Source organism: Apium graveolens, chromosome 5, assembly GCF_009905375.1.
Source record: "Apium graveolens cultivar Ventura chromosome 5, ASM990537v1, whole genome shotgun sequence".
In the NCBI taxonomy this organism is placed as follows: Eukaryota; Viridiplantae; Streptophyta; class Magnoliopsida; order Apiales; family Apiaceae; genus Apium; species Apium graveolens.
In genome coordinates this window covers 96,126,371-96,150,032 of record NC_133651.1, presented here as the reverse complement: position 1 = coordinate 96,150,032, position 23,662 = coordinate 96,126,371, and positions in this window count along the sequence as shown.

Here is a 23,662-nt window from a genome sequence, read left to right as displayed (position 1 = left end):
GATTTATAAGAAATATTTTAAACCTTGAATAAATTTCTTTTTAAAAGTCATTTTGTTCACAAATTTCAAAAGTGGTTTTATAAAATTTCTAAAAATCCAAGTTATTTTATGGTATAAATTTTATAATTTTTAAACTTGTATTTTATTTTATAAAAATAAATATTTATAAATTTTAGTTGTCATAATTAGCAAATTACAAGGAAGCCCTTGCATGCAAACCACCCTTTCATTCTTTTCAAGGACAAAGAGGACAATTCCAAACCCACTAACTCATGAACTAGTAGCCAAATTACCTCCTTGACCTTGCATGCAAGTTAGCTTAATTCTAGCTAGAAGGATACCCTTGTCATTTCTCAAACCCACTCACAATATAGTCAAATCAAGACATAAAAACAACTCAAGGAAGTGATCACCACTTCACTTCACCCCACCACTTCACTTTCATCTCTTTCCTCCCCCTCCCTCTCGGCTTTTCCCCTCCCCTCTCGGCAATTCCCAAAAACCGAGCCTTCATCCCCTTCTTTCTTTATTTCTCACTCAAAAAATCATCCTATTATCAAGTAATCCTACTCTCTACATGTTGTTCTTGTATATCTTAAGAGTTTAGAGTAGAAAAACTTATGTGTTGACCTTGCATGGTGGTGTTTTGTTAAAACTCCAAGTGGATATCCTTGATTCTTGTCAATTCAAGGCTTTCACCATGAGTTATAGTAGCAAAGGGTTGAGAATGGCTAGACATGAGTATGCTACACTCATGCAATTGTTGTTTTCACCCTAATCCATTCGGCCATGACTTGATAGGAGCCGAATGGATGGTGTTTTTGTTGTCATGTTCCACTTTGTGTGTTTTTGTGATGATAACATGAAATTCTTAGTGAAGTCTTGATAAAACCCTTTTTATGCTAAGTGATCATCTAGATATAGCTTATGCTAGGCTTGCATGTCAATTTCATGGTAAAATATATTTAGAAAACATGTTGCTTTGATTGGTAAAACTCGAAGACATGCATGCATGTAAATTTCTCTTGGAATGTTGGAAGATTTTGATCATTTGGAAAGATTTTGTTAGTAAGCTTTAATTTTAGTAGGAATAAGGTGTTAATATTGATTAGTGCTCCTAGATGTATGTTAATAATTCGTGTATATATTATAAAAATACATAACTTGTTGTTTCAAAAACTTGATGACTTGTAAATTGTGCAATGTGATTTCCTTTGTTTTGCCATGATTGCACCTTATGTAAGGATGATCTCCACCAAGATTATTTTGAGTGTAAGGGAGTTAATTCAGTAGATCATCATGTTTAAGTCTTGGTTTGGGTATTGGGTTGTTGGTGGTTGAGTTTGTCAAGTAAAAACCTTGGAGAAAGAAGAGTCTTAGTTTCTGCAGAAAATCAGTTTAGTACCCTGAGGTTTAGAGTGAGTTTTGACCATGTCATTGATGTGCACTTTGAGGCACAAGCCACCAGAAGTTAGTATTAGGAGTATATAAAAGGTTTTAGGAGTTGGTTGGAGGTTTGCATATCGTTTGGTTAGGTGCACAAGTAGAATAACAAAATCTGTCCAGCAGGGGACAATTTTGTTGCAACTTAGAAATAGGGAGATTTGACCATGTCATGGGTAGGCCCTCATTAGGCCCTGTTGAGCCTTAGTTAGAGGGAGTGTCATAGAAGTTTTTACAACCATAGTTCATTGGATATGAGTTAGAACCATGTGTCACAAGTTAATTCAAGTCAGGACATTTTCTGCCTAGGAAAACAGGGGAACCTTGGACTTTAAACTTAGGCCCAAGAAGGCCCAAGCCAGGACCTTAAGCCACATCAAGTTTGGGAGATGCCCTAAGGTCAGGAGAGTCTTGTGTGAAAGTTTTGAAGGAAAACTTGTAGTTTAAGGGTGTCTAATGCACTCAAGAAACCATAGATGTCATTCTGAAATTTACACCAGTGAGCACTTTCACTTATCGCCTAGTTTTAGAATACTTAGGAGTGAGATCTAAGTTGATCACCATAGTTGTAAGATACGGTCAGTAGAGCAAAAGGCCCAAGTGAGGGTCAATAGGTCTTCGATAGTTTAGTAAAGGCATATCGAGTTAGGAAGCCAAAATTTGAAGACTTTGTCTAGTTTAGCGACCAAGTGACTTAAGTTGTGAGTCGAGATCATCCAAGCCTAGTGTTGCATTATGGTGTATATGGTATTATTTGGTATTAAAATATGATATGTGAGTATATATGGCTATGTGTGCAATTATATTTTTAAGGTGAATATAAATTAAGTGCATATAGGCCTAAGTGCCATCCGTGTTTAAATTCGGGTTATAAATAGGTTAAGTTGGTGAGAATATATTATAATGAGGATTATTATTTATGTAGGATCTCGAGACGAGGGTAAACTTGCCATAAAGGTCGAGTGAAGCTTCCAGTTGCTCCTACCATTCAGACCAGACCAGCCTTCCCTCAAGGCAAGTGATTCAACTTGGCTTTCATATTCACTGCAAATAGCTCATATATATTGATGCAACTATCCTGAGTCATTTTGATATATTTAAATCAAGCGTATCTTATGTTTATCTTTGAATCATATAAAAATGCCATGAACTCTCGAGTACGTATTGTAAGTAGTTCAAAAGTCTTATCATGATAGTATATTAAAGTAATTTGAATGCCATGATAAAATAAAGAGTTGTTATAGCACTTGGTTGATCCTCTTGATTACCATGCTAATGATTCCTAAGTATTGATATCTGATCCTGATACTTGAACCCCTACAGAACCTTACCTTGATACATGAAAGCCAGATATTTATCAAAGTTGTTCCTCATTGATTGATACCCCTCTTTCTTATCCTAAAGCTTGACAATTCTGATATATCCTGAGTTAAAGATCATTTCTTCATACCTTAACACCCTTAGTATTCATGATGCTTATCTTCTTGATGATCTAGCGCTTGCACCTTGACGAGAAACCATTGCTTTAAGCCCAGTTTGGCATTACCCCTTCATAATATCCAATAGCCTCACTAAATTTCCTTGTCCAAGTTTTGATATATTAAAACCTTTCAGTTACCCTAATAGAGTAAAGTTTAGTGGATCATGGCCCTGAGATTTAGTACCATATTTCCCGTGTTTCGAGTTGATCTATAATCCCTTGATAAAAATGTTTACGGTCAAAAGAGATTTTGTCATAAATCGGCATCGATTTTTAAAATGATTAAAATGTGGATTTTCAGTCCCAAAGGGGGATATATGTTTTCTCTGAATAGTGGATCTGGACTGAGACGCGAGTCCTTTCCACACTTATATTAGGCTTAAAAGTTGCCTAGGGATCCCATTAATGTTTTAGAACCCAGCGAGGTTCGGGATTACTTCGCGGCTGATCACCGGCTGTAATCCGTAGCGTCATAAAATGATTTTGATTAAGATATGATTTTGAAATTATTTTGATACAAGCAAAATGATGACATCACCTAAAGTTTTATCTCTCGTTATCATTGGTTATGTCTTCCCATTATCATTCTTTAATGTATATCTCGATTTATGTTTTGTATCGTACTGTTTAGCACTTGTTGAGCATTTGGCTCACTCCTTGCTTTACCCTGATATTACAGCTAGCAGCTATGGTTAGATTCAAGCAGACCGCCCGTAAAACCTGTGATGCTGATGCTTATGTTCGAGCTCAGGTAGAATAAGAGATAGTAGTTTGTGTGAGGACTCGATATTAAAATCAGTTATAATAGATGGTAGTGTTGGGCTGTTCCAAACCCTAAACTGTAAGATCTTGGATTTGGTTATGTATACTTCTTTTAAAATGTTGTAATAGTTAAATTATTGGTAAAGTTGGGGTGTGACAGAGCCATTAACTCCTTTTGTTGCATAACTGCTTCTTCAGGTGTTAGATCAGGAAATTCTTCAGTTATATACCCAAAAGCACTCCTAGCATTCTTTTTCTCAAACCTCTTATCTTTGTAGTACATGACAATCTCTTTACCTGTTTCCTTATGCCTGTAAGGAAAGAATAATCCCTTAGCATCTGCTAAATTAGAGATTGTAACGTCAGGAGCACCAACAGTAGTCTTGTGCTTGGCTTTATGAGCATCAGTAGACTTTCTTTGTCCTGAAGAACCGGTCTTCTTGGAATGTTGAGGTTGTTGAGCAGTAGAAGCAATTTGAATATCTGTAACTGGATTCTTATTCATATCACCATCATCATCAATATCTTTATCCTTTGTCTGAATAGAATCTGGTGTACATTTTGTAGCAACTATCTTCTCCCCCTTTTTAGCATCAGTATTTGAAAGAAGAGAAAACAGAGTATCCAGTTTGTCACCTATAGAAAAGACCTTATCTTCTAAGGAGGAAAATCTAGAGGCCATGCTGTGTTGAGATTTAACAACATCTATGATAGTATTTTTCACAGTTTTAAATTCAGCTGAGGTAGGTGTGTGAAGCATAAATCCATCAATTTTCTCCTTGACAGCAGTATAAGACTTCTTCACTTTATCAAGGTCAAAGTTAATTCCTTTAATAGAAGTAGTGGAGGCCTTAAGATGCAACTTCAGATCAGGAGTTTGAATTTCATCATAGGCACGATGAATATGTTGCAGGCCAATAGCAGATGAGATAGAAGTATTTGCAAGTTTCCATTTATAATCCTATTTTGTCTGTCAAAAATGCTCGGCATCAGTATTGTAATAAGAAGGACTTTCATTGAATTACGAAGAAGAACCACTATTGGACTTCTTAGATGCATCAATTACAGTCTTAAGCTGAGTTGTGTCAGAATCATCCGTATCACTGTCATTATCAGAATCAGACAACCCATCAGAAGAATTTGCAGAATTAGGCAGAATTGCCTTGCCTTTAGCCAAATCCTTTGCAAGAGATGCATGTGGCTGATGAGATCCTGAAACAGAAACATGGTAACACCTAAATCTCTCTGTTCTTTTCAAGTGATCTCATCACTTCTCACACAATATATTACTTTTAAGAGAAATATTGTTCTCACAGAAGAACCTTTATAACTAAAAAAACTTATAAGATTATTGTCTCAAAGCTACCTCTCCTTTTTCCAGTACAGGAGACTGCCACTCAAAAAAAATTATATGATATTTTCACACAGTCTAATAGAAAGGCTCAATCACACATTTAGCAAAGAAATAAGAGATGGCTGAGAAGAGGTGTATGCTTGTCATATAAATAGAGGTAACCTCAAAGAAGAGACTATTTAAGATCATACAAATATGAGAATATAGGAGGAAGTTAGCAATACCTGAAGGTGAGTCCTCAAGTGGAAGTGAGGATAGTGGAGGAACAAATAGCTCATCAGGATACTTTTGCAAACTAGCAATCAGTGGGGGATCATCAATAGTAGCTAGTTAATCTGAGTAGGAGCTGTTGTAACATCAGATTTGATTTTTCAAGAGAAGGTGAGAGACCAGCATCAGTACTTTGAACTGATGGTTCTTGTGGAGTCTGAGAAATGTGAGATGCTTCAGCAATGCTTGGTGAAGGTTCTTGTGTGCTCTTCTAAAAAATAGGATCATTTATGATTTTATCCACCTTTGACAGTATTTCCTGATGAGTTTGCTTTTCCTGTAGTAGTTGAACAGAGTCAGCAAGAAGATCACTCTGAGCAATATTAACAATGATTTGTGCAGCCTCGGTGTCTGCATCTTCCCTTTGAGAAGATGGTTCTTGTGTGAGTGGATGTGTGACACCCTCCAAACCCAGGTCAGAAGTTTGGGGCTCACAACACATACCACAATAGTTAAACCTGTATATAAAGTATTATATACATTGACCCTTCTTTATACAACCACGGATCGCAACAGGTTAAAGTATGAAAATAAGCCATAATCTTAACTTTTATTACATCATACCAAATTCCAACTAATTCAACTTACAATGGCTAAGGATATCGTACTTACAATCTTACACAACTCATCTATAATATAAAGCTCCTGCTAACCTGATCCAACTTAACCGGAAATCCTAGCTCGCACACTGGACAGGGAATCCTCGTTACCAATAATTTCCTTTTCAACTGTTGAAAACATAAAATTTTTGCAAGAGTGATCTTACTAGCTCAGCAAGTAATAATAGCAGCAATTGAGATTAAACAATCACCCAATGAAATGATTAAGAAGAATCAAGTTTTTGAATAAGCAATAATTAGAATTGGATATTCACTTTTCATTTTAAAAACCAAGGTTAGGCTGCTGATCAGCCACACGCTAACCCCGAGTAAGGCTCCCAGCTTTGCTCTATATACTGGATCCAAGGCATGCATTGGCCTATTATGACCACGAATATGGTCTGACCACGAATATGGTCTGACCACGAATATGGTCTGACCACGAATCTGGTCCACATTTATAAAACCATCCAATTCTAAAATAATTAAATATGATAACCAATATAAATCAATAAGCTGAATCATAAACAACATTTATCTTGAAGTATAGGGTGATTTATTACACCATGAAGGCATAACAGGGAATTCAAAAATATTGGGTTTCAATCAAGGAAAGAATCAGAAAGTAGAAGACCAAGGGTTCAAGGGTTCCAAGAATTGGTCTTCTGTTAGACAAGGAATAAGGGTTGGTATGTTAAGAAATTCAATATCAGAATCAGTATGTGGTAGATATGTATTTGTGGAGTAGTATCGTATGTGTATGGCTCGCATCTGGGAATTCAATTATCAATGGTTTATGAAGAATAAGGCTTGTGGCTCAAGATCAATAAGAATCAGGGTTCAAGGTTAAATAGTTTAAAGTGCTTGCAATATAAAACAGGAGTTATTTTGAATAATAGCGACATATTATGAAACAGTTTAAAAATATTTGCAATACATCTTGAAAAAGGTTCAGAAGTACTTGCCTTATCACCGATGATTTCCAACTTTACTTGTACCCATTTAACAGTTTTACTTTTCCATTATTTTCCTTCTTTTTCTATGCCTTACCTCTATTGATCAATCACTTGCTTTCTTTTTCTAGACTTCAGTTCTATTTACCGATCATTGGCCTTCATTTATATGCCTTGCTTACTCTGCTAGGCATCACAAGTATCTATCAATACTCAATCTCATATCATTCTAATTGTCACATAGACGTCATAAGATTTTATCTACCCTTCATTTTACCCAAATCCGATTTACGGATTGAATGTTATGACTAAAACAGTCAAACAATAACCATATAGGCATATAACACATCAATCAGATAGCACGTAACATATAGCACACAAGATATTCGATCAAAATAATTTTTCAAAGAAGATTCGGGGTTAAAATGATTTTCCACGTATTTATTACGAATTTTTGAATATTTTTCGGAATTAAAACGGGAATCTGAATCAATTTATAATTAAATAATAGGGTTCGAACACCCGAATCCTACTTTAAAATAATTTTATAATATTTATCGAGCCTTGAAAATAATTTAAAATAATATTTTAAAGCTCTAAACTATTTTTTCGGATTTTTTAAATCAAAAATAAATAAATTAAATCAAATTAAATAATCAATTAAAATTAATTAATAACTAATTAAATGAATTAATCAATAAATATTTAAATTAATTGACTAATCAAATAATTAATTATCAACTAAAATTAATTAATTAAATAATTTAGATTTATTTTGGAATTAAAAATAATTTTCAGAATTAAAAATATTGATTTTTGGAATTTTAAAATAACTAAAACAATTTTCTGAAAATTATTATAAAAAGAAAATACCATTTTTTAAATAATCTAAACATAAATTAGTTTTTTTATAAATTTAAAACTGGAAAAGACTAGAACGTAACTTTGTTGCAAAACAGGGGGCCTAATTGCATTTGGTCGTCTTCTCCGACGACCATGGCGGCGACGGCAGCGGCGACACCGCCGACCGGCCCTATCCCTCTCTGTTCTTACCAGAAAACTGCATATTGCTCCTATTTTGTTCCAGAAATCGATTAATGTGATTTGTTTTTCTAAATAATCAATAGGTTAGCCAGATTTTTAACCGGAAGTTCAAGAACACCGCCGACCGATGTATTTTCCGGAGGGCCACTTTCCAGTATCGTCTGTGGCTTTCAATTACACTATTCGAATTGTTTGTACACGATCTACAACGTGGTAACATCATTTTTAAACAATAACCCTTAACCCAGAAAAACCCAATTTTCAATTTAGAACATTCATATCAAGACCCCTAATTTTTATTTTCAAGAATCAAACACCTTTTTCTATATGTTATTGAACACGGTTTTTGACATATAATATACCAAAATGACCAGGAGAAAAGATCTACATGATTCAAGCATCAAATCACACAAACAATATCAAGAACAAAAATTTATATTTTAATTATCAAATAATTCGAATTAAAAATAAATAAGTCAGAAAATCACCTTGATTTTTGCACGAAAATGGTTGATTGATTCAGAAAGGTATTTTCGAGAGCTTCGTTTTGATATATTGCACGCTTGAATCGGAGTTCGATAACGCCTTTGTTCGTACGTTTGATTCTCAAGAACGCGACATGAATTCGACATTTTCTCTGTATTTTACGGGGTTTTTACTGACTGATTATGATTATACGAATAAAATGAAATGATAAAAGGGATATATATATTTTTGGAATATTGGTTCGTTTTGGATCGCTAAATTAGTTACTTAGCCGCTAAGTAACTGCAGAAACGATCCGATTTGGTACCTGTATTGGCTATTTATCCAAATCGGGCTATTTATAAAATACTAAATATAGGAATAACGTAATAATAACCCGTCTTTCGAGAATACGGGCTTTGTTGATTCACCGAAATGATTATCGTATGAAAATTGTGAGCCGGGCCGCGCACGGGTCAAACCGTAATCCGGATTGAAAAAGTCAAAACACGGAAAATGACCGGAATTACCAGATTAGGTTAGAAAGGAGTTTTCGGAAGAGTTTCGGGTTATAAAAACGTAAAAACGGTTGAAGTCGGACGATTCCCGGCTTTATAAAATAATTTTGTAATTATTCAGAAAATAATTAATAAATTCATAAATCAATATAAAATCATATGACAGCCCAAAAATTACCAGAAAAATACCGTAATTATCTATATGTTATTCTGGTCATAATAAAATTAACATACTTATACTGTATCACATATAAACATTCACATATCCACAATAATCATTAGATAATTCACCAAAAATCACATAAAAATCATATAAAAATTATTTATTGATAAAAATAATTACACGCGATATCCCGGATATTACAGGATGTGTTGCAGTTACTAAATCCCTTTGAGACTTAGGTTCTTGTGTACTAACATCCTTGGCAAGAGGCTGAGTCTTCTTCTTTTTTATGATGTATCCAACTACTTCTTCACTTTTTCTCTTCAACTGGCTCTTTGCAGTTGTCCTGAGTTCAGCATTTTCTTTAATTACTCGAAGCTTGTCGAGCAGAGCACTAGCATCAGTAGTTGGCTCCTTAGTTCCGGTAGTGGCAACAGAGTCATCAGGATGTTGATCAATGGATTTCTTGATTTTTGACAAGGACCCTATTGGCATCTGATCATCTGAGTTAGAATCATCATGTAAGATCAGTCTTCTTTTCCTGACTGGAAAGCAGTCTTCTTTCTTCTCACTCTCACTCAGTGAGGCTTGTTTAGCTTTCTGTCCAGATGTGACAGATTTCTTAAACAGCCTTTTCTTTGTTACAACTGATGTCTTTTGAGAGACAACAAAGGAGGCTAATTTAGAAGCTGGGTGTGTTTGCTGTTTGGAAGAAAGAATGCTTGAGTTAGAAACAAGATGAGTGGTTTCTTGATTCTCAGCATCAGGAACTGTGACAGAGGTGTCAGCATCAGGATTTGCAGGCACTTGTGTAGGAGTAGGTCTATTTCTTAACAGAAATTGCCTGACCTCTCTAGGAAGAAAGGGAGGTCCTGGAAATTTATTATTTTCATCCCTTTTAATATGATCAGTGATTGCTTTTTCAAAAATTTGAAAAACAGGGAGTAATTCATCATCACCAAAAATAACATTAGGGCATAGAAAATTGAAAATAGTTGTAGAAATGTAGTATACCCTATCACTCCTGAAGCATCTGCTCTCCTAGCAATTATGAATTGTAGTATAGTATTACCATGATCAAAATTACCAGAGTAAAGAAGAGAGTACCCAATTTTCAGAGAAGTGGATGGAAGAGTATCAAAATTTGTTATCTTATTCAAGAAACACCTACTGATGCAATCAAACAAAAATTTCCATTCTCTTTTCAGTTTAGTCCTTGCCAGTTTTCCAATGGTTGTGATTTCTCCTTGATAGCCTAAAGTCCTTCGCACATCAAACAGCTGCTCAGTGGTATGAGTATCAGGAGCACCATCAAGGGCAGGCAATCTCAAGGCTTGAAGCAGAATATCAGCATCAACTTCATATCTTTGGCCCTCATACTCAAAAGAAAAGCCAGTGTTTGTTGAATTTACCAAAGCTGTATTCCATACCTACATGATAGCCCTCTTTTGAATCCACTCTCAAGTAGAAACTGAGCAAGGGTTTCATACGATGCTCTAGGTGCTTGCTTCACTCCATAGAGTGCTTTATCAAGTCTGTAAACATAGTCAAGATGTTTAGGATCCACAAATCCTGGTTGTTGTTGAACATAGACTTCATCTTCAAGTTCTTCATTGAGAAAGACACTCTTGACATCCATCTGGAAGATTTTAAACTTCTTATGAGTAGCATATGCCAAGAAGATTATGATTGCTTCCAGCCTAGCAACATGAGCAAATGTCACATCATAGTCAATACCTTCCTGTTGGGAATAATCTTTAGCCACCAATCTTTCCTTGTTTCTGATGATTGTTCCATCAGAATCAGTCTTATTTCTAAAAACCCACTTTGTGCCTATAATTGAACTGTTCTTAAGTCTAGGCACCAGCTTCCATACTTCATTTCTTTCAAACTCATTCAATTCTTCTTGCATAGCCATGACCCAATCAGCATCATTGAGTGCATCTTCTACTTTCTTTGGCTCTTTTTTTGAAAGTAGATTATGATATAAACATTCCTTCTGAGTTGAACTTCTTGTCTTTACACCATCATCAGGATTTCCAATGATCAGATCAGGATTATGATCTTTAGTCCATTTTCTGGCACTGGGAAGTGTCCTTCTGGAGCTAGATGCTTCCCCTGAATTGTATGCCTCATCAAATGCATTTGAGGCTCCCCCTGAATCTGTTGTGTTATCTCCTGATGAAATATTGGGACTTGACTCATGTTCATCTGATGTTGAATCAGCACTGGATTCTGAGAGATTAGATTGAGAAGAACCTTGAGATGATTCTTCAGTGTTAGTACCATCAGCTGACCTTTGCTGTTTCTCCCCCTCAACACGTGCAGGTTCATTAGTACAATGATTATCATCAGAATCCGAAGGAGTGTTAGGATTTGGATCATCAGGATTTGACAGTTCATTAGAGTTTGATCCAGATTCTAACAATGCATTTTCATCTACAAAGATTAAACTTTTATGAGTATCTTCTTCAAGACCAGGAATCTTCTTATCATTAAAAGATACATTTATAGAGACAACTACAGTGTTTGTTCTCAGATTGAAAACTCTGAATGCTCTTGATGGTGAGTATCCAAGAAAAATTCCTTCATCGGCTTTTGATTCAAACTTTCCTAGCTGATCAGTATGAGTTCTCAAAATAAAGCAATTACATCCAAATACATGAAGATGTTTGAGACTGGGCTTCTTTTCTTTCAGCATCTGATAAGGAGTAACACCATGTCTGTTTATCAGAGTGATATTCTGAGTATAACATGCTGTGTTTACTGCTTCAGCCCAAAAGTAAGTTGGTAGTTTTGCTTCTTCTAGCAGAGTTCTGCCAGCTTCAATCAAAGTTATGTTCTTCCTCTCAACAACACCATTTTGTTGAGGTGTACCAGGAGCTGAGAATAGTTATTTTACGCCTTTGTACTTGCAGAATTCCTCCATTTTTAAATTCTTGAATTCAGTACCATTATCACTTCTCAGAGTTTTCATTTTATGAGTGGATCCATTATCAATTTGCCTTATGTGGTCTAGAAGAATTTCTGGAGTTTCATTCTTCCTGTGTAGAAAATAAACCCAAGTATATCTAGTGAAATCATCAACAATTACGAGTGTGTACCTTTTCTTGTTGATGGACATTATGTTCACTGGTCCAAAAAGGTCCAAGTGTAGCATGTGATATGGCTCAAAAATGGAGAATTCTGTTTTGCTTTTGAAAGATACTCTTCTTTGTTTAGACTTTTGGAAAGCATCACAAAGACCATCAGATGAGTATAGCATATTTGGTAATCTTCTTACAAGCTCCTTCTTGGCAAGTTCATTGATTGAATTGAAGTTGAGATGTGAGAGCTTCTTATGCCAGTTCCAGCTCCATCTACTGATGCCTTAGAGATAAGGCAAGTAGCTTCCTTTTCAAGACTTTCATGTAGCCTTGCTTCATATATGTTATAATGTCTTTATCTTATCAAGACAATTTTCTTTGACTTGTTATGAACAACTTCACAGTGTGAGTCATAGAATACCACATGATAACCTCTATCAGTGATTTGACTGATGTTCAGAATATAATGCTTCAATCCATCCACCAGAGCTACATTCTCTATTGCTACCTTTCCAATTATCAAGTTTCCATATTCCAGAGTATGTCCTACATTTCCATCTCCATAAGATACATCTGGGCTAGCCTTCTTCTCAAATTCCGACATTAGGGATTTATTTCCAGTCATGTGTCCTGAACATCCACTATCCAAGACAAGTGTATTTTTCTTATTACCCTGCAATGAGAAGAATAATTAATTAGAAGGATTTTTAAGGACCCACACTTGTTGGGCCCTCTTTTTGGACAACTTAAGCCTTTGTGTGTCACGAGTACTTTTGACAGTTTTTCCTTTGTCAGGATTTATCTTGTCAGAAGCAAATTTAGTAGAACCAAAAGAATTAAGCACACAAGCAACTTTATTAAATTTAGGCAAAGGTTCATAATAGTTGTGATACAACTTGTGATAAGAACTACAAGTATAAATCGAATGCCAACTACTACCACAATAAAAACAAGGATTTTGTGGTTTATAAAATACTGATCTACCCCTAACATCAGACTCAGGAATAGCAGTTTTCAATTTCTTACTCCTCCTGCAATCAATAGCAAGATAATTAGTATTTCCACAGTCAAAACAAGTTTTTCTAGAAGCATTGGGAAGAACCTTGTAATATGAATCCTTAGAAATACCTTGCTTACCATTCCTGTTTTTTAGGACTTTTTACTTGAGGTTTGTCAGTAACCTCAGATAATTTCTTTTTCAATTGTCTTCCTGACAGAAGTCATATGTTCTTTTCTTTCTTAACAGTCTTAATGGTTTCCTTGCTCTTCTTTCTTTGAGATTTATTACTTAACAATTTTTCTTGTGATACTGAGGTTGAACCCTTTTCAAAGATGGATTTGGGTTCATCAGCTTCTGTAGAGATAAACTTAACAGGAGTCTTAATGGAAATTTTATTTTCAGTGTCAACATCTTTAACTCCATCTTTATAGCCTAGACATTCTTTCCAGTTTTTCTTTGAGATCATCTCATAAACCTTTTTGGCTGAATCAGTCCAGGCTTTAAGGGTTTTTCTCTCATTTTCTAAATCCTTTTCTAACATAATGTATCTAGCCTCAAGGATCTTTACTGTATGTTTAGCTCTCTCCCATTCTTTCTTCAAATCAATCTGATTTATTAAGTCAGACTCTAACTGTACATTCCTAGATTTTAAGATCTCAATTTCAGTTACAAGTCTATCATTTTCTAGAGTCTTATTCTTAAAATTATCATGCAAAGATTTAAGAATAAATTTCAACTCAGTTATATCTTCAGTATCAAAAGAGAAGAAAGAAGTCGGTACCTTAGACTCAGAGGAAGCAGGATCATCAAGGCTAGCCATCAGTGCATAACATGTGTCTTCATTTTCAGAATCTGAGGAGTCCATCCAATTCTTGCTTGATATGATTAGGGCTTTGTTCTTCCCTTCATCATGTTTTGTTTTCTTGCACTCTATAGCAAAGTGACCAGGTTCATCACAGTTGTAGCACTTGATCTTTGTCATGTCTACTTTTCCAGCTTTAGAGTTTTTTCATCTTTTTTCCAGTTGACTTCCTTTCATCTCCAGTGAACTTCTTCCTGAAGCTTCTGTTGTTCTTACACTTCCTGAATTGCATCCTCCTGAAGCCTTTAACCAGCAATGCGGCCATTTGCATGACATCAGAATCTGTCATGTTCTCATCAGCTTTAGAATCAGTATCATCATCAGGATTTAATGATGAATCATCAGTATCTGATTCTGGCAAATTGTTCTTCTTTCTTACAACTCCAATAGACTTTTCTTTTGAAGCTTTATCATTTACTTTCAAAGCAACATCTTTCCCTTTGCTTCTTTTCCTCTCCCTCCTTTGCTGGACTTCCAAATCATGAGTTCTCAGCATGCCATAGACTTCATCCAGAGTAATTATTTCTAAATCATACTGATGTCGTATGATTGAAGTCTGAGTTTCCCATTCTTCACTCAAGGCTCTCAGAAACTTGGTGTTTGAATCCTCTCGATCATACACCTTTCCCACCAAAGAAAGATTATTGAGCAGGGTCAGAAATCTGTCATATATGTCAGTGAGACTTTTATCAGGCTTGGCCTCAAAGTGTTCATATTCTTGAATCAGAACAGCCTTTTTGTTCTTCTTGATGGCCATGGTTCCTTGACATTGAGTTTCAAGAGCATCCCAGATCTCTTTGGAAGTCTTGTAGGCTATAACCCTGTTTGACATCACAGAATCAAGACTGTTATGCAAAATGTTTCTTATCTTTGTATCTTTCAGCATAGCTACTTTCTCTTCTAGTGTCCACTCATTTTTCTCCTTTAGCTGATAGTGTTCAGCAACAGTAGGAGTTGCAGGCACCACTTTTGTTGGCATGTATGGTCCATCATTAATCACGTCGAGATAATCTGGATCTGTAGCTTCGAGGTGCATGAGCATCTTCACCTTCCATGTAGGATATTCAGTCTTTTTCAGAATGGGAATTTTAATACTTTCATACTTGTTCAGAGACTTGTTTAGATCATTTCTGATTGTAAGTTTATCAGTGAGCTCTGATACCAATTGTTACCTAGTGAAGATATAATTGTTTAAGGGGGGTTGGATACAATTGTATAAATGTTTCGAACAAGTAATAAAATATAACAGCTTTTTATATATCTGATAAAAACTATTACAAAACTCTCTCAAGAAATACTGATGTTCTTGAGAGCTGCTAGGTCGAATGATACTCGACATCGATACACTAAGTGATGACCTAAACTGTGTTTATATACTACACAACTACAACAAATTAATCTAAGATATGCATTATCAAAAGCTAACTGAAACTGATACATATCTTCAACTGAATATATAAAGTCCTATAACTCAGATGTAAAAGATATCTACTCCACAACACAAGGAACAGAACAAATCTTCTAAGCTGCCTGTCTTCAAATATTGATGACATCCAAATGTTGATGATGTGTCAAATCCTGACGACACATTAAATACTGATGACACCAAACAGATAGATCTTGAGCTTCTTCTAATAATTGAAAATTCAATATTTAATAATCTCCCCCAATTTATTCTTAATGTAATGAAGCACAAATTCCATTCTCAATGATGCCAAAACCAATCTACAAAATGTATAAGGAGTTAAGCTTAATTTGGTATCTTCAGATAACTGACAGTTGTTTCCAGAAAGTTTGTCAATCTTTCTTCCTCCTTGTCTCGTAGGACTTTAACAAGCTTTTTCTTCAACTCTCTCTTCTCTTCAGTGTCTTCTCCAAGCTGATAGATGGCTGATCTCAACTTAGAAATTGAACTTTTATTTATCTCAAGATCACCAATCAACATGAAGCTTAAACTGACATCTTCATAACCAGAACTGAAGGATAACTGAGGACTGTTGAGAAAAACTTGTAGCACTGCTGCTCTCTTTTTCATATTCATTTCTTGACTAGTATAAGTTCTGTACTCAAGAACATAATCACCATTGTATTTATCATCTTTTTTCATGACTCTTCTTCTGATGACTTCAAGTATCATAGAAGACCAATTTCTTGAATCATGTTCAACACTCAGAAACAACATTAAGTTGGTTAGAGACTACTTGTTGAGGTAGATCTTAATGATACTAACAGAGACACAGAGGTTTCAATAAACACATTTAGGTGTTACATCTTTACAATAAGAATAAAGGTTTGAGATCATCTGATCAAATCCTCTCCAAATCAAATGGAGGTTCTCATTATTGATGAACAAAAAATGTCATAACCACAGTATAAACTGTGAGCTAAATTGTGTATTCACAATGTATAAATACTGTTGTTATTTTATCAACATTTATTTTAAATACTGATTTAGTTCTTTCAGCATTTATAATATATTTTTCATAATATAAATCATGTTGGCATGATTACTACTAGACCTTATTTCATGACTACCTCTAGTTTTATGACCACAGATCACCCTTCTTTAACCACCTCTTATTTCTGTAGGACAATATTTCTGAGCCTTTTTGTGTGAGATGTGTGAAAAGATTGATAGAAAAACAGAATTTAAGATAGGCAGGATTCTTCCTGGAAAAAGGAGAGGTATATCAGAGATAATATTTAGTAATCCTTGTGAGGAAGCTCTGACTATTGAAAGTCATGAGATGTGTGGTGTGAGAAGTAGTGAAACTACTGTAAAAGAATAGAGAGATTAAGTTTTATTTGCTATATGTTTGCAGATGCTCAGAGTACTAAAGGAAAAGATGTTGAATAGCAGTCTGTTGAATCTCAGGAAAACCCTGATGTATCAAAGGCTATTAATCTCCCTGCAAGTCTAAGTAATGATACTTTCTTACAGTCCATACATTCTACTATTGCACCACGTGAGACAATCCCTGTTTTTGTTGAAAAATAGTCCATTTACTCTACTTTACCATCATCAGAGGAAATCCTTGGTGTTGTTGAAGATATAGTAGCACAGCAGTCCATTCATAAACTTTCATCCATTTCAGAATCACCACAATATGTTACAGGAACTGAAGTTCTGGAAGAAAATGTTGAAGCTCCAATTCATTTATCTATAATACTTGAAGATGTGGAGTTAACTTCTGAAGGTGTGGAAGCTTCTGAAACTACTGGATAATATATTGCACCAATTTCTCATTCAAATCTTCATGTTAAAGCTGGTGATAAAGTTCAACAATTAGTGCAAAATCTGGTTATCGTTGAAGAATCTAATGATGGTGAAGAAGCTAATATTTTCAATACCATTATAGATCCTAAGGATGATCTATTCTTCCCTGAAGATATGCCTATGTATGTGAAATAACAGAAAATGAAAGAGTTAGATGCTGTAAAAGAAAAGGATTATTATGATAATCTCTAGAATGCTTATTGGAAAGATAATACATAACCTATTTCCAAACCCCGAGCTGTTGCACATCTGGAAATAGCATAACAGAAGATTATAAATCCTGAAATGATGAATTATTTAAAAGCATCAACTTTAGTTGTCAGATCCTTACACACAACTCATGAATCAACTACTACTTAAATCAATCAGATTAAAGAATCTTTGATTGCTTCAAAGCTAACTACTCATCAGGAAATTCAGAAACAAATTTCACCAATAGTTGCCAGAAAAATTTCAATTGAAGCCAATCAGGCTAGATTGGAAGCTAAAAAAGGTCAAATGTCTGCTCAACTTACAGAAGTACAGAATTCAATGGAGTTGATTGTTTCTCTACTACTTGGTGATGATGCCAAAAAGGGGAGAAAATTATTAAATCTAAATGCATACAACCGTCATTGTCAAGTACTGATGCTGAAAATTCTGATGGAGGTAATAAGGGGACAGAAGGATAGACAAATGAGGAAACAAATGTAGAGTTGAAGATTTAACCATTGCTGATGAAGACCAAGGTATTCTGGAGATAGAAGCTGGTGCTGAAGCAAGTTAAATTTATTAATCTCTGGAAGATAACAGCTAAGGAAAATGAAGGACTTCAAGAAATCCATTAAGACAGCACATGCTGATATTGCTATAATTTCTCAAGTACTTTATGATGATGATCCTTTTAACAGACCAACTAGAGGTATAGTTATAAGGAAAATCATTCAAACAGAAGATCTTAGATCACAAGATACAGTAACTATTGACTTGAAGCTTAAAGGAAAAGAGATGATATGAGAGAATTCAAAGTTTTCAGAGTCTTAAGCCAAAGTTATTGAAAAGGAAGATTATTGAAGCATTCTGAGCTGAGGAAGTAGAATTAACCTCTGACATTGCTCAAGTTAAAAAAAGCAGTTCAGGATGAAGAGTAAAGTCTGATATTCACTGAAGCAAGATTCAATATCCATACTTGATTCTTACATTTTGTTAGGTCACACAATACTATAGAAGGGGGTTGGATATAGTGTTTATACAATCAAGTATATTCAAATAAACTTTTCTATAATAGAACTGTTGTTCTCTCTCAGTGATGAACAATATCACTAAGAGCTGCTAGGTTACAATGTATATATCTTCTCGATAATGATAACACATATAGTGTAAACCCTAAGCTGTGTTTATATAGTACACAGTTACAAGATATCTTCTAATTGATATGGAATATAATTTTGTCTCCTAAAATAGATCAATCAGATATCTTCTACAAGTCTTCTAGTCCTCTAACTCTTCATTGTATATCTTCTTTTGTTTTAGTCCAGATCTTCTCCTATAAATCAGCCGCATTCCTTATCTGAAGTCTTCCCGCACTTAAGTCCTGATATATATCTTCTGACGCCTTAAGTTCTGATATTAAGTTCTGACTTTAGTAAGTGCTGATTTCCAGTAAATCTTGATAAGTCATGTTGTTAAGTTCTGAAAACTAAACACAAATCAGATTAGACATGACATTTCAAATATATCTAACAATCTCCCCCAACTTGTAAATTATGCAAAATATACAAGTTAATAGATTTGATGATGAAAAAACATTTAAGTACAAATGCAATGAGAGTTTAAATAGACAATTAACTACAACTTATAGTCCTTTTAGCTTTTACCAATCTCACTGAGTCAGTCTGAATCCAAAGTGATTCTTGACAAAGTTTGATATCAGCTTTTCTTCTTTATTCCTCAGGATTTGAGCTATTGTAGCTTTGACTTGCTTCAATTCTTCATTCTGACTTCCAATCTGGTAGATTGCAGTCCTAAGTGCTGAGATGTGGTTTCTTTACAAACCATCAATAAGTCTGATCACCCTTGGATGAGAAGAGTCTTCATTGTAGCACACACATTTCTCTTTCAGAATCACTTCAAGTTTAGCAGAATCCTTCTTCATTGGAATTTCACTTCCATCATTTTCAACTATATTAGGAATGAATTTTGTAACCCTTGAACCATAAATTCTTGCTTTATCTCTTATGGTCTTCATAATGAAATTTGACCATCTCCTGGAAATCTCAGACTTTATCTCTAAAAGATAATGAAAGAATGGAAGTTATTTCATAGATTTGTTCAGCACATCTGATTCTGACATTTGATATGTTCTTCCATCTAGAAATAGAATCAGATTTTCTTTAACATTATGCTTATCATGAGCATCCAGTACCACTTGAACAGATATAACCTTATCAAGGTATTTATGTGTAACTTCTTCAAGAGGTTTGTCAGTCAATAAGAATGGATCTCTTGTAAGCACTTCAACTCATGTCTTGATTTGGGCTTTATCAGAACCTAGTCCAGCTCTGTCTCTTGCTTCGCTGGCTTTCAATCCAATAGTCATGAAATCAGATAACAATTGGCTTTTCTTTGGATCTGATGGTTTGACATTCTTCCATAGGAGTTTCTTTTTATCAGCAACTTTCATCTTGTCTAAATCAACTTGAGCACTGTCAGAGGTTGATTTCTTGATGACTTGGTCAGAATTTGTTGTTTTTTTAGTACCATGTTGTTCTTCACTCTAAACAACTTGAGCTATGTCAGTAGTTGTCTTGGATTCTTCCGTAATCTTCCTTCTTTTCAGAGTTTGAAAATCTTCATCTTCTGCAGTTGTGTCATCATAAACTTGAACCATTTTGCATACTGGTTTCATCAGAATTTGAGGAATCTTCATCTCATGTGGCTTTGTTGGTTCATCAACTTTTCCTTTCCCTTTATCTTTGGGATTATTCTCAACTTGTGATCTTGTCTTGGGCTTTGAAGCCTTAGAATTTGACTTTTCCTTGATCACAGTGCCTTTTACCTTAGGCCTTGGAGGTTTCTTAGTATCAGAAGCTTTAGACTTTATATTTGTCTTCTCAGCTGCAAATCTAGCTTCTTCCTCCTTGAGATTCTCTAAATCCATTCCAAGATTATGCTTGAGAAATAGTCTTCTAGCAACCTTTTCATCAAGTGTCTGAATTTTAGGGTCTTTGTAGTAGACAGAAGTCTGCTTTCCCTTAAGCTTCATAGTTTGCAAAAACTTCTGAGAGTCTTTACTATCTTCTTGAATCAAAACCTCAGAACTTTATATTAGATTTTGATTATCAGAACTTGTCACACCCCCAACTAATCCAGCAAAATTAAATATAACTATTACATTATTTAAAAATAAATAAACATAACCAAATCTAAGATCTTACAGTTTAGAGTTTGGAACAGCCCAACACTACCATCTATTATAGCTGATAGCTATAATAGATGGTAGTGAGCCCATCTGCTTGAATCTAACCATAGCTGCTAGCTATAATATCAGGGTAAAGTAAGGAGTGAGCCAAATGCTCAACAAGTGCTAAATAGTACGATACAAAACATAAATCGAGATATACATTAAATAATGACAATGGAAAGACATAACCAATGATAACGAGAGATAGAACTTTGGGTGATGACATCATTTTGCTTGTATCAAAACAATTTCAAAACCATATCTAAATCAAAAATCATTTTATGACGCTACGGATTACAGCCGGTGATCAGCCGCGAAGTAATCCCGAACCTCGCTGGGTTCTAGAACATTAATGGGAATCCCTAGGAAACTTTTAAGCCTAATATAAGTGTGGAAATGACTCGTGTCTCAGTCCAGATCCATTATTCAAAGAAAACATTTATCCCCCTTTGGGACTGAAAACCCACATTTTATTTATTCCAATAACCGATGCTGAATTATAACAAAAATCTCTTTTAACAGTAAGCATTTTTATCAAGGGATTATAGACCAACTCGAAACACGGGAATTATGGTACTAAATCTCAGGGCCATGATCCACTAAACTTTACTCCATTAGGGTAACAGAAAGGTTTTCATATATAAAACTTGGACAAGAAAATTTAGTGAGGCTATTTGATATTATGTAGGGGTAATGCCAGACTGGGCTTAAGGCAATGGTTTCTCGTCAAGGCACAAGTGCTGGATCATCAAGAAGATAAGCTTCATGAATACTAAGGGTGTTAAGGTATGAAGAAATGATCTTTAACTCAGGTTATATCAGAATTGTCAAGCTTTAAGATAAGAAAGAGGGGTATCAATCAATGAGGAATCACTTTGATAAATATCTGGCTTTCAGGGTTCAAGGTAAGGTTCTATAGGGGTTCAAGTATCAGGATGAGATATCAATACTTAGGAATCATCAGCATGTTAATCAAGAGAATCAACCAAGAGTTATAACTACCCTTTCTTTTATCATGGCATTCAACTTACTTTAATATACTATCATGATAAGACTTTTGAACTACTTGCAATACGTACTCGAGGGTTCATGACATTTTTGTATGATTCAAAGATAAACATAAGATAAGCTTGATTTAAATATATCAAAATGACTCAGGATAGTTGCATCGATATATATGAACTATTTACAGTGAATACGAAAGACAAGTTGAATCACTTGCCTTGAGAAAGGCTGGTCTGGTCTGACTGGTAGGAGCAACTGGAAGCTTCACTCGACCTTTATGGAAAGTTTTCCCTCGTCTCGAGATCCTACATAAATAATAATAATCCTCGTTATAATATATTCTCACCAACTTAACCTATTCACAACCCAAAATTAAACACGGATGGCACTTAGGCCTATATGCACTTAATTTATATTCACCTTATAAATATAATTAAACACACATAGCCACATATACTCACATATCATATATTAATACCAAATAACACCATATACACCATAATGCAACACTAGGCTTGGATGATCTCGACTCACAACTTAAGTCACTTGGTCGCTAAACTAGACAAAGTCTTCAAATTTTGGCTTCCTAACTCGGTGCGCCTTTACTAAACTATCCTAGAACTATTGACCCTCACTTGGGCCTTTTTCTCTACTGACCTTATACTATCTTGCAACTATGGTGGTTAACCTAAATCTCACTCCTAAGTGTTCTAAAACTATGTGATAAGTGGAAGTGCTCACTGGTGCAAATTTCAGAATGACATCTATGGTTTCTTGAGTGCATTAGACACCCTTAAACTATAGGTTTTCCTTCAAAACTTTTACACAAGACTCTCCTGACCTTAGGGCATCTCCCAAACTTGATGTGGCTCAAAGGCCTGGCTTGGGCCTTCTTGGGCCTAAACTTAAAGTCCATGGTTCCCCTGTTTTTCTGGGAAGAAACCGCCCTGACTTGAATTAACTTGTGACACATGGTTCTAACTCATATCCTATGAACTATGGTTAGAAAAACTTCTCTGACACTCCCTCTAACTATGGCCCAATAGGGCCTAATGAGGGCCTACCCATGACATGGTCAAATCTCCCTATTTCTAAGTTGCAACAAAACTGTCCCCTGCTGGACAGATTTTGTTATTCTACTTGTGCACATAACCAAACGACATAAAAACCTCCAACCAACACCTAAAACCTTTTATATACTCCCAATACTAACTTCTGGTGGCTTGGGACTCAAAGTGCACATCAATGACATGGTCAAAACTCACTCTAAACCTCAGGGCACTAAACTGATTTTCTGCAGAAACTATAACTCTCCTTTCTCCAAGGTTTTGACTTGACAAACTCAACCACCAACAACCCAATACCCAAACCAAGACTTAAACATGGTGATCTACTGAACTAATTCCCTTATACTCAAATAATATTGGTGGAGATCATCCTTACCTAAGGTGCAATCATGGAAAAATAAAAGAAACCACATTTCACAACTCACAAATCATCAAGTTTTTGAAAATAACAAGTTATGTTTTTTTTTATGAAATATACCTGAATTATTACCATGCATCAAGGAACACTTATCAATATTAACACCTTATTCCTACTGAAATTAAAGCTTACTAACAAAATCTTTCCAAATGATCAAAATCTTATAACATTCTAAGAGAAATCCACATGCATGCATGTCTTCGAGTTTTACCAACCAAAGCAACATGTTTTCTAAATATATTTCACCATGAAATTGACATGCAAGCCTAGCATAAGCTATATCTAGATGATCACTTAGCATGCAAAGAGTTTCATCAAATTTTCACTACAAGATTCATGCCATTATCACATAAATATATAAAGATTGAACAAAGCAATAAGAATGATCTCAAGGACCATTCATTCGGCTCCCTTAAGGTCATGGACGAATGAAATGGAAGGGAAATGGCCATTC